Consider the following 8,411-nt stretch of genomic DNA (forward strand, 5'->3'; position numbering starts at 1 on the left):
CCATTGACCAAACATAAAACTCTTTATGCGATACATAATGGCTTCAGAGAGTAGCATATAGTCAATCACACTATCCCCATTATGTCTCCTACATGTAAATCCATTGGTTCCACTCCACAAAGATACACCATTGGCAATGAGCATACCCGTGCTATTACACATGTGTAAAAGTAACTTTCCATAGTGATCCGGCTCTTTCTCATCCATTGAAGTACGATCATACAAGTGAACTTCCTCCAACTCCCTTGAAATGTATGGCATATCAAATTGTTGAGTATCATGTTGCAATGTTTTTGTGCGAGCATTCATATCCCCAAATACAATAACATCACCTTCACCTTTGAAATAAGCAATGTCCTCTTCCAAATCAGAAAATGGTTGATCTCTATCCATGCAAGCATAAAAGGGAGAATCATGATGAGGAATATAGCAACCGGCTACAAAAATGGGTGCTCTTTTTGGTGTCATAATTTTCAGCCATACATAACGTTTGTACTTGTCATCTTTCACAATTGATACAAAATCTTCCAATCCTTTCTTAACCATATATGCTAACCCTCCTTTTCCTCTTGGTTGCTTGAGATTCTTTGACCACATCAATGAATGTACATTGTAATCCTCCAAGCTGTTAATCCTTTGTGTATCATGCTCCCAAGTTTCAACAAGAAGTACAACATCGGCTTTGCTTGTTAGTTCATCAATGCCAACCCCCGCATTCCATGGGTATCCATTACAATTCCAAAAGCATATTTTCAATTGTAACTCGGTCTCATAGGTCATGCATCCCTATTTGCTTGAGAGACTTGCCTCCTCCTTGGGCACATTTTCTTCATGAGAGATCTCCTTGTTTTTATTATTCTTTCCCTCATATGCCTTACGACGCATATTTTGTTGCTTAATAGTGCGATCTTCACATACAAAACATTTTGTATCCCTCAAATAGATCCAACTATTATCAAGGATAATCTTTCGCTTGGTCTCATCCGGCATGGTGCATACAATTGGCCGTTCTCCCGAGCGAGGAGCTCCTTGCTTCCCCACTCTATGTGCTCCATAGACCATAACTCCGGACATGCCAAAGTGGGTTTTGAAGAAATCTTCAATAACAATGGCAAGAGAAGGAGGTGTCTCTAACTTCTCTTCGGGAATTCCACGAATAACAATGTTCTTGGAACGTCGCTCCCGTTCCTTCAACTCCTCCACATCCACATTCTCAACATTCTTTGTTTGAACCATAGCTTGCATGAGTGAGGAATTAGAAACCACATTGCTACCACATACATCAGCCCAAGACTTGTTTGTGCATACATTTTTCATGTCGCATACATCCCGGCTCATAGTGTCAAATTTCTCCTCTTTCAATACATGGTCATGCTCTACTTTGCTCATCCGCTCCTTCAAAGCATTCAAGTCCACAAGAGAGCGTTTACATTCCTTGACTTCCTCTTCAAGTTGCATCAAATGTGTTGTTTGCATCTCAAGTGTCCTCTTGAGATTCTCATTCTCAACCACAAGTACCCTTAGTGTGCCATTCTCCATTGCAAGTGCTCGTAAGTCTTCGCCTTCTTTGTTTACGGTCTTTTGCAATGATACCAAGTACGCCATGATCATGGTTTTCGATGTCGTTGGTTGGGTGGTTGTGTTGTTATCTCCACACTTGGGAGATTTTGGATCATTTTCCACAATGGTTGTGGACCTTGTTGAAGAAGGACCCTTGCGAGTGCCGGAAGACATTGTATGTAAAAAAGGAGATGAGAATCAATTTTGTTGAACTTGTTCACTTCGGAAATGCTGCTACAGAAACGCCTTCCATAACTCTGAAAATTATGTCTTTACATCAATGCGTAGAGGACTTCGTGCTCTTCGATTGAGGCTATAGATCACCCAAATCGGAGAGAGAGAGAGACAGAGATCACAGGGGATTCGCCAGCACAGGTGTCGTCCGCCCTCCACAGGCTCCAGGCTCCAAGCTCCAGGCGAGAGAGAGAGAGAGAGAGAGAGAGAGAGAGAGAGAGAGAGAGAGAGAGATGAGAGAGAGAGAGAGAGAGAGGAGGAGAGAGAGAGAGAGAGAGAGAGAGAGAGAGAGAGAGAGAGAGAGAGAGAGAGAGAGACTACAAGAGGTTGTGTGCTCTTGTGACGTTGTTAGCGACGGAAATACACTGGGTTTTTATAACCCCCGGCGTCGCTAAAACCGTCGCTAATAGCGTCGCTACAAGAGCGTCGCTATAACTGTCGCTATATAGCGACGCGTATAGCGACGTATATAGCGACGTTTAAACAGAAGTCTATAGCGACGCTCATAGCGACGCTACAGAGCCATAAATAGCGACGGTTATAGCGAAGCCCGAGAGAATTTTTTTTTGGTGATAGGGCATTGAATGCCCTGCCACCCATCAACCATATTGTACTTGATTCACTTTTAAAAAAAAGTGCAAGGGTAGATAATAGACCCAAAATAGTCACCCACAAGATGCATTGTTTGCAAAATTGACAAGCGTAAAATTGACAATTGTACACATCATAGGCAAAATGAATTGATTGGCAAATGTAATAATGACAATTGTACAACATCATAGGCATAAAGAATTGATTGGCAAAATGAACTGCGGTGATAAATGTAATAATATACATGGTTCAAAAAGACGTATAAAATCCGTCTCATGATACATAAGCTATGAGAAACCCTAAACTAATGTTATCTAGCTACGGCTAAACTGACGTCGTCTAGTCAGACGTCTCATCGCGTCCAAGCGGCGTATCTGTCGGATTCTGCAAAAAAAGACAATAAGACAGCTTTCAGTAAGTATAAACATATAACGACATTTATAAAACAATACAAAAAATAGAAAAGAGTAAACCCTAATACTAACCATGCCGCCCCGAGAACTGAGAATGTCCATCAGAGAGTTTAAGCCCTTCCTGCCTGCGTACTCGCGCTCGTACGGTGTGGGATCACGTCCTGTCATCGACCACTGTCAAAACATACAAAGATTTCATTATGCTAGAATTAAAAAACTCATAAACCCTAAACTATCGAACATAAAGAGCAATGCGAAAACACTTACAAAATCGGCCTCAAATGATGCCCATCCACCGCTCCCCAAGTGGTGCGAGCTCCCTGCCTCTACTCGCGCTTTGGCTGCATCCTTTTGTTGCTTCCACTTGTCGGGATTCTCGCGCGCTGCTTTCTTCGCATTCTTCCAATCTTCTTTGGCCAGCCAATCTGGCCTGTTCCACCCATGCTTGATTGCTTTTTGCACTTCGGAACGCTTGTGTTTGCAGTATTCGCGCATTCGAATCTTCATCAGGTCTTCATTGAAGCGTTGATCCCGTGTTGGAATGGGAAACTCATCATGAAGTATGCTGATGACTCTGTTTTTTAAATCACTTGGTACTTCACTCCATTTGTTTAGTATGTAGTGTCTAAACAGCTGAGAGCAAAGACCACGCATGCGCGAGATCACCTTCTTGCCGTCATCATCCATGATGATGCCGCCGCTGAAGTCGACGGAGTAAGGCAAGCCCTCTGGCCGGTGACGCGTGAACCTGGGTGTCCCGGTAGGGGTCTCTAGCGGCGTGTCGATGGGGGTACGGACGTCAGGTGTCTCCACCGGCGTCTGGGCCCCGAAGCGAGGAGTGTCGAGTGGGGTGGCTCCTGGCGGAGTAGGTAGAGGTGTGTAGCTGCTAGGAATAGTCAGCCGCGCAAAACCTGGCGTAGATGGCGATGCTGTGGCTGGTGTGGGGGCGGGCAAAGAAGGGGAGGGTAAAGAGCCTCGTCCAACACGAGGCGGTGTGGAGGCATCGGCGGCAGAATCCCCACAACAACCGCCACCGCCACCACTAGAGCGCCGATGTCTAGACGAGTGTGAAGCTCATCTCGTCGACGCCGAAGCTTCGGAGCGCTCCGAATGCTCCGAAAGAGAGGGAGATGCGGATGGAGTAGGAACGCGCGATGATGCGCCAGAGCGATGACGCTCTACGTACCACTGTCTCTGCTGCGGTGACAAAGAAGAAAGAAACTCCTCATCATCCATACCTGCATTAAACACACGAATATTTAAACTTAATATTGAATGAATAGAGTAGACAATGACGCAAAGACCATTAAATACAATGACGTAATGACGCATATAAATACAATCTTCTCTAGCTGTAGCACTTCACAGCATCTTAACATCTTTTCATAGTAGATCTTTTCACTGTTCGTCTAACTCTAAACCCTAAACCGTAAGTAATTCTTGCGTGGACTCGATCTAACATAAATAAGCGTAAATCTAACTAAAAATAAACCTAAATCTAATTTAACGTAAGTCTACATCTAACCTAATCTTTAACGTCTTTTGGGATAGTTTCCTACGACGTTAAAACTCTCTTCTTCTTGTGTGTGTGTGTGTGTGTGTGTGTGTGTGTGTGTGTGTGTGTGTGGGTAAACCTAAATAAACCTAAGTCTAATCTAATATAACATAAATCTAAATCTAACGTAAATTATGTTATATTAAAAACAAAGAACTAAACTAACAGGGATTATAAGAACCTTAAAACTTATTTTTCACATAACTCGGCAAGAGTTGGCATTCTCATCACTAAAGATGTGAGAGTTAACTTCCGGCGGTGACGCTGCCTCATCTCCATCCACATCTGACGACAACAATTGGCCCTTTGGATCGTTCTTGCTCTTGTTACTAACTTTGAAGTTGCTGTTGAATGACTAGAGGTTGTCTAGATGGTCATTGTCGGGGATGTAGTGACTCTTGCCGCCCTGAAGATCCACCTTCTTCCCTATCTTCTGAAGACATTTCATCAGTACTTTTGGATCGACGGAGCCCACCATGAGTGAAGGCAGCAATACCCTATATTCTATTGAGGGCTTTCTTCACCCGCTTCATGCAGGCATCGCAGTCTATGAAGATCTAAATCTAATCTAATATAACGTAAATCTAAATCTAACGTAAATAAACGTAAATCTAACTAAAAATAAACCTAAATTTAATCTAATTTAACTTAAATAAACCTAAATCTAATTTAACATAAGTCTACATCTAACCTAATCTTTAACGTCTTTTAGGATAGTTTCCTACGATGTTATAACTCTCTTCTTCATGTGTGTGTGGGCATGTGTGGATGTGTGTGCCAATAAAAAGAGATAAATGGTATAACCTTTCTATCACCCATGCCAAGTATGATAGATTGGTTATGCCATTTCCCTCTTGAATAATAGGTCTTGAGTTCAACTCCTCGTCGGCTAGATCTTTAGGTCTTTTAATTTTAATTAGTTTCCTACGACGTTAAATTAGTTTCTCTCTCTTTCTCTCTCAATGTGTGTGCGTTTTTTTGTTTATGCATGTTTTCTCTCTCTTTTCCTCTCTCAATGTGTGCGTTTTTTGTTTATGCATGTTCTCTCTCTCTTTTCCTCTCTCAATGTGTGCGTTTTTTGTTTATGCATGCTCTCTCTCTCTTTTCCTCTCTCAATGTGTGTGTGCGTTTTTGTTTATATTTGTACTCTTTCTCTCTCTCTCTCTCTCTCTCTCTCTCTCAAAAACACTATGTGTGTGTGTGTGTGAGAGAGAGAGAGAGAGCGAGAGAGAGGGAGAGAGAAAGAGGGGAAGGGAACATGAGAGTGAGGAGAGGGAAGGAGCATACCTGGCTCTCCTTCCTCTCCTCGTGTGTGTGTGTGTGTGGAGAAGAAAGAGAGAGAGAGAGAGAGAGGGAGAGCGTTACTTGCGCTTGCTTGAGGGCACCGAAAAACTCAGATCTGAGATCTGAGTTTTTGGGCGCTCTCTGTTATTTTTTTAGCCCAGCCGGCGTCGCTATGAGCGTCGCAAATTTACAAGTAAATTTGCGACGCTCATAGCGACGCCGGGAATTTTTTTTTGAGCGTCGCTGTGTGAGCGTCGCTAATATGAATAGCCTCTTGTAGTGTGAGAGAGAGAGAGAGAGAGAGAGAGAGAGAGAGAGAGAGAGAGAGAGAGGGCGGTGAATAGACAATGCCTCTTTGTGCGCGAGCTACATGCCTATTTGCGTGCATTGCAGACAGTGGTCGGGCAAAATCATTTTTTTCCAAACTTACAAAATTCCTTTCCTTGAATTTGCCAAGAGGAAAGTTAGGTTTATTTTTTGGGTTTTTACACTATTTTACTCTATTTTGGGCTGGAATTTCTCCTTTTCCCCTTGCCTCGAACCGGCGCGAGCAAGAGAAAGAGAGAGAGAGTCGTAGATAGAAAACGGCACGATATTAAGTTGAGAGACATTTTTCCCGAAACTGCTCACAACGCAGATTTTGAAGTTGATTGACATTGGGGAGATAGAGATAGAGAGAGGAGGAGGGAGAGCAAGAAAGACAACGAGAGAGAGAGAGAGAGAGAGAGAGAGGAGGAGGAGGAGGAGGAGGGGGAGCAAGCAAGAGAGAGAGAGGGAGAGAGAGATAAGGATAGAGATAGAGAGAGGAGGAGGGAGAGCAAGAAAGACAGCTAGAGAGAGAGAGCTGCAGATAAAAAACGGCGTGATATTAAGTTGAGACACATTTTTTCCGAAATTGCTCTCAGCACAGATTTTGAAGTTGATTGACATGGTTGGGTGAGAGAGAGAGAGAGAGAGAGAGAGAGAGAGGAGGAGGAGGAGGAGGAGGGGGAGCCAGAGAGAGAGAGAGAGGGAGAGAGAGAGAGAGAGAGATAGAGATATAGATAGAGAGAGGAGGAGGGAGAGAGAGCTAGAGAGAGAAAGAGAGCTGCAGATAGAGGAGAGCGAGAGGAGGGGGGGGGGGGGGGGGCGCTGGGGAGACAAGAAAAAAAAAAGAAGAGAAAGTGATTTTCTTGATCTTCTTTCTCAACTTTGTCAATAGTGAAGAGCTTGAGGATAAGAGGGACCATGCCGTCGTCGAAGGCGACGCCGTTTTATTAGTCATAGATAAGACATAGCTTAATTATGACTTAAAAGACTCATGAAGACATAAGTGAAATAAAAAGAGGTCAATGTGGCTAATATTATATAAACTTATTGTACTGATGTGATTTGCTATGGCAGCCTTACTATGCAGAAGTAGGCATTTGGGTTCACAAAAAAGTATTCTTTTAGTTATCCAAAGTTACAAAAGTTATGTAAGAGGGTTCAAATTTGTAAATTTGGAAAACTCACGATGAGGCATGTACGAAGAGAAAGTGTCTTTAAAAGCACATGACACAGGTAATTTATTAAAGGTGGATCCCTTAGGAACTTTATAGGGGACTCTTTCACCAAACGTAGGGGATAATTTGGGAGAGTGACTTGTGGATTTGGAGATTTCATTTTGTTGGAATAATGATTGCAAAGATGCACACATAACTTGGAGAAGATAAAGAAACTCAAGGTACAGAATAGAGAGTGTATTGCTTAATTCACGACGATAATGTTGGTCACGGGGTGTTGAAAGAAAACACTTTCTTGGTCGACATGTATGCCAAAAGTGGTGCACTTCAGAAAGCAAAAAAAGTGCTTGAGGAGGAAGGTGGCTTATGTACATAGTGTTGGCATGCCTAAACACCACCGGAAGTCTTATCGTTGTACTATTGGTAAGAACGAAGAGGACCCGCCATTGTACTCTCTATGTCTTTATCTCATATTGAAGGTGAAGTGGGAAAAAATGATTAGTAGGCCATTTTTGAACACTATGTATGTATGCTTTTTCACCTTCAACTTTATAAGAAAGGTGAATTTAAAGTTATCGAATTACTCTGAGCCTATGGTAAGAGGGGGACGAGAGAGAGAGAGAGAGAGAGAGAGAGAGAGAGAGAGAGAGAACTAGAACTTTTTTTGATTTACTTTTATGAAATTTATCAAGAGCAAGGGGTTTGAGCGTAAGAGAGGCCATGCCGTCGTCGAAGGCGACGGAGGTTTACTAGTTCAAACTAAAACACTTAGTTACTTTTAAAACAAAGGTATCTCTCTAAATTCTACCAAAACTAATGAATACAAAATCGAACAGATAAAATTTTTAGTCCAAATTGAGACTCTTCGTTAATTTGTTGTGAAGATTCCCTCCATGCAAAATTTCCTAAGCTTCCACAATGTTGAAGCTGTTGTTCCCACCACTTGCCATTCGCTCCCACTAGCCATCATCATTCGTCGCCACCTCGACACCCAGTAGCTATCACCCCTGGTTGGCTTCAAGTCGCTTTGGTTGGATACCATTCACGACATCAACAACAGGATCTAGCACAAAACCTTGCCTTGAACTGAGAGAGAAGCACCACCGTTTAATCTTCTTGCTCACAAGAGAGAGAGAGAGACATTGCCTGGCAATAAGGAGCTCTCCTGGTGCTCATGAGAGAGAGAGAGAGAGAGAGAGAGAGAGAGAGAGAGAGAGATTTATACTCCCTACTGCATGCTAGTGACAAACAGTAAGAGAGAGACATAGAGAGAGAGAGAGAGATGCAAAA

The sequence above is a fragment of the Adiantum capillus-veneris genome, chromosome 21, assembly GCF_014529385.1.
Source record: "Adiantum capillus-veneris isolate H3 chromosome 21, ASM1452938v2, whole genome shotgun sequence".
NCBI classification, from domain to species: domain Eukaryota; kingdom Viridiplantae; phylum Streptophyta; class Polypodiopsida; order Polypodiales; family Pteridaceae; genus Adiantum; species Adiantum capillus-veneris.